Consider the following 5,083-nt stretch of genomic DNA (forward strand, 5'->3'; position numbering starts at 1 on the left):
CGATCAAAAAGAAGGTCCGGGTTACTAAAGAAAGCTCATGAGATCTCAGTTCTTCTTTGATTGTTTTCTCAACTAAAGGAAAGTTTTTCGAGTACTCTGCTGATTCGGGTATAATTCCATTCGTTTTTACTCAATGAATATCATTTTATGGAAATCTATTGATGCCCTACAAAGAGTGCTAATTGGAATGTTTTGGATCATGGATTGAATGTATGTCTACGAGGAGCTTTTTTTTATGGGTTAAGTAGTATTAACACACACTCACACACACACACACACACACACACACACACATGAGAGCCAATTAGGATTCCGCCCCCACTAGATGGGAAATTAGCGTGGTCTCCCTCAAATACACACAAAAAAACACATATGTCAAGCTGTGAGGCGTTGGGCGGGATCGGTCTGAGCATTCCAAATCATCAAGTCCTTGGCGGATGATCAAGATATGGCAATGCAAGGCTAGAGTTGTGTCTACAACGGACCGCTTTTACTTCTCATAGCTATGGTCGATAATGCTTGCTACCGAGAAATTCGTGAAGGTACATTAGCCATTTCAACCACTATTTATGGATATTAAAGAGATTTGTAGTCAATCAAGAGAGTTAACATCACTATTTTATTCTAATCTCCTTCTTAAGCATCTTCTATTGTTCTCGCTTTGCCGATGATCGCAAGGTAACACTCTACTTTGTCCTCCACTCCTCCCTAATAAGCCATTTGGTTTTTCCTTTTTTTATTGACACACTGGGTGAGAGACTATATGAAGGGTGCGACCAGGCTTACATCCTCAAATTCGATAGGGAGACAACCATCTGTAGACTGCCCAGTGAAACACAATTGTTAGAAGGGAAAACTGGTGCAGATCGGAGACAGATGCTTGATTCTAGGGGAGGAATGGGCAGGTCCAGCAACCAACAACCTAAAAGAAACGCCAAGAATAAAGCAACCAGTGGCCAAGCCGGAGGAATTGGGAAAAATGGAGGGGAAGAAGAGGTAATGTGTAGGGAAGGAATCATGCAAGGAGTATATCAAAAATTCTGGTCTGCTATCCCAATTAGAGAATTGCAGGTTGATATCAAGAAGGGGCTGATGGACTCCACACCTCTTCACCATCGACTTCAGTCGAATTTCATTACACCGAAGTTTTTACAGCCAACTCCTGAACCACAAGCGGTTGAAGCGGCAGGGAGCTATGTTAGCAAAGTGGTACCCGATTGTGGAGGCCTCATTAGCAATGTTAGCATTGTTGATAGTACTTACTTTATATATATTTCTTTTCTCAACCGTGTGATAGGTTTTGGAAAAATTGGGTTCAAAGAAGAGCCCACTTGAGTTCGTGACTTTGTAATTAGGTGTTGTTGGTTCTATGTGCTGGATAGGGAGTAAGAACAACTTATCCGTGTGTGATTAGGGTGTTTACGTGATAGGTCTAATTTTTTATTTCTTTTAACTGTTTTCTTTATAGGGGATATTGTGTACATGAGTGTGTAAATGTTTATAAGAATACTATAAGATAGAGTATGAATGTATAATGAAAATTATAATTTTGTTTTCATAAAGGTTTACATTGTGTATATGGGAGCTCTCACTAAGAGCACATATTCACCTCTAGCACACCACTAGACCATTCTAGAACAAGTTCTTGAGAACAGTACAATTATTGCAAATTAGTTAATTAATTCTTCACGCTACTTGGGAATTTCTCTACTTTTTTGTATCCCGATTTAATCACCTATGATTATTTTTTCTCAGAGTTTTATTTAGTTCCCAGTTCGCTTTCAGATTCCTTGGTTCATAGCTACAAAATAAGTTTCAATGGATTTGCAGCCAAACTCATTGGTAGAGAGAGGAAAAAGCTTGACAATTGGTATAGTACTTAACTTCGATTTTAATAATTAAGCATCTTACATGCTATATTAGAGTTGCTACGAGAGCAACGTCATAGTGGGCGTCATGGTCCTCCACCGAAAAATGGAAGGGCAGTTGCGATGGAGGCAAAAATATTACATGCAAGAAGTATAATCCCATTCTTAACTGACGTAGAAGTCTATCCAGTATAAGTAACTTTTGTCCTAATGTTATTTCATTCACGTTTTGCTAGGTATGAAGCTAATATAGCAAAACATTTTGAACGTTGCCCACCTTAATTTGGTGTAGAAACTACCATATCCTTTATTTAAGGGTTTCTAGCATTGAATGAGAGCTTATATCTAATAATTAAATAGTTGAGGTTTTTCACATTGATTCATTGTAAATATTATGTGCTTTGATTTTCAACTCTATAAAGGTTGAGATTGACCCAATAATTGATAGCGAAAAAAAACAAAGATTGGCCCAATAATTTGACAAATATCTTGCTTGGAACAGTTAGCAATAGGATACTTGATGTTTAACAAAATGGATTATTTTGCTCAATATCATTTTCTTTGGGGATATAGTTGTCTGGCAGTAACAGTATAGTATGGATCACAAAAGTGAGTAGTCGATGCTTTCATTTCCAATGCACTAGATCTGGGCAACTATTGGCGAATGAATGACTACAAACCAAAAGTTTTGCACTGCCCAGGATGGTTCTAACCCCAACTCCCCAAGATGTTGTATGCACCATTAGATTCTGCATGCGTTCGCAACATAGGTAACATTTCATCCTTAATAAACATTGATATTTTTCTTTTCAAGCCATAAGTAGTTGCCTTCCTTGCAACGTTCTTATTGTACTATTGCTTATATTTTTCTTTATGCAAATATTATGAATATTTGTTATTCATAATATTGTTATTAACCCTTATTGATGTACTTTACCAAGCTGTGAAGGTGAATAGATTGTCCATAGGTTTATATTTCTCATTGTTATTGTCAATCCTGCTAGGCAAACGAAATTCACTATCCTTGCGGGCTATGTGCGCTATGGCGCCTATTCAACGACCACATCAGTTTCACCTACCCTGCCATGGGAAGGAGACTTTCTGATAGATGCAACACGGAGACTGCCCCTGAAAGGCTATTCATCGCTACTTTATTCACCGACTGCATAGTCTTCTGTCATCTAGAGATATTCTGCCACGCACCGCAGCATGGCAATGTTATCCGTACTTATTTCGAAGTTTATCCCATAACAAAACTTGGCAGCCAGTTCAAATGACTCTGCTCCACCAGGTATGTCAGGAAGAACAAGGACTCAGAATTATGGCAGAAGATGTCAAATATTATTCTTGCTCTTGGACCTCCATCTTAATTCTAATTCCTCCATTGCCTAATGAATGGCCCATATCATCACCATCAGAATTTATTCAGAGCCTTCAATGCCTTCAATATTCCCAATCTAACACGTACGAATTCTACTTATATGGGAATTAACATCTTTATATTCAACCCACCATTTCAATCCTGTATGGCCAACATATACCTCAACTATTCAACCAAGTGATCACCAGGCCAACCTCAGTTTCCTCTCTATATTCATGGAAATCTCTGGCAATTGAACACTACTAAGTTTCATTAATAATGACGAAAAGAGCTCCCAAAAATCACCTCAGCATGAAATATATGAACCTGATCCTCAAAATAGTCGACGTCCTGCAAAATATTATACAGCTTCACTGACGGACCCATATTTCCCTCCGAGTCAAGAGTTGCCATGGGCATGCACCCCTATTAATCCCTCACCTTCTTCAACTCTTCTCTACCAATGTATTGCATCACTACACCGTCATGAAGGAAATATTTTCTCCATTGCAGTATTGCAAGGCAAGGTGTGTTACCGGTTCAGAGAGTAGTCACGAATAGCAGATGGATTTTGCGGAGAGGGGATACCTTAAAACGAATTCTAGCGATGTTCGTGCCATATTAGCTTACGGTAACATGCTCTTCACAACACACAAGGATCATAAAGTTCGGGTATGGAGCGTGACAGCATACAGTATTTATGTCCTTCAATTTGGTGCATTGTTAAATTTAAGTTTGATAGCTACTCCAAGAGCAAAACTGGCGTAGCTACTCCAAGAGGCTGCATTGGTGGCAGTTCAGAGAGGGCGTGGTTCTATCCTTCAGTTAGACATAGATGATGTTGTTAACCACTTAACTGTGGGACCAAAGCGTGTAGGGATTGAGTTGGGTCATAAAGGGCAATGTCGTAGAGCAACTACTGAGGTTGGAACTGCAATGCCATCTTATTCACATTGGCGGAATTAGAAACATGGCACTATAGAGGATTTTCTCAAGTCCAAGTCGCAGGAAGGTGTGAGGGTCCTGCTTTTGATATGGGATGATCCTACTTCAAGAAGCATCTTGGGTTTGGATTCATTATTGTACCCAAACTTCACTGCCTGAGTAAGATCTCCTGGACTAACAACGAAGTATACGGTCTAATTCCCAGGACTACATAACGACTTCTTCTACCAAAATAATCCTATTTATACTTAACTTCCTAAACAAACATATCTAATAAGAATCCTATTAATACTAAACTTCTAATAACATAATAAAACCTAAACAAACCTATATATATAAAAAAACCCACGATCCTCCTAACACAAAACAAAAAACAAAGGTAAACTTTCAGTTTTTTCTTTTAGTCTGATTTACATTAGTTTTACATATATAACTGAGTTTTTTTTTTTTCTTTTTTTCATTGCATACAATAGAAGATATTTAATCAAGGCTTCAGAAAGAGTTAACAAAATAGATAAGGTAAACAATTTCTTTTCCAGTATCTTATTTAATAATTTTGTTGATTTCTCTTTTATGATTCAACTGATGATAATATTAAAGTTTAAACACATGAGATATTAGCGTCTTTTAATTCAAAATTATATTTAACTATATTGAACTTAAGACTGTATTAGTGTAACAACCACTCACTATTAACTCGTTACGTGGATACGGATCTCCTGAGATTGATCCTTCACTCATGGACGGCTTCGATACTCAAAGAAAGATGTTCCGGTATGTCACATGAGCCCCCCTCTTAAGGAAGTAAAGTTCCCAACACCTATGAACATAAGCTAGGGAGGACCGCATTTGATGGGCTTAGTGCTCTTAGGTAGACTAGACTTCTGTAGTTCTTTCTACGTCCATCGGT

The sequence above is a fragment of the Coptis chinensis genome, chromosome 2, assembly GCF_015680905.1.
Source record: "Coptis chinensis isolate HL-2020 chromosome 2, ASM1568090v1, whole genome shotgun sequence".
Lineage (NCBI taxonomy): Eukaryota > Viridiplantae > Streptophyta > Magnoliopsida > Ranunculales > Ranunculaceae > Coptis > Coptis chinensis.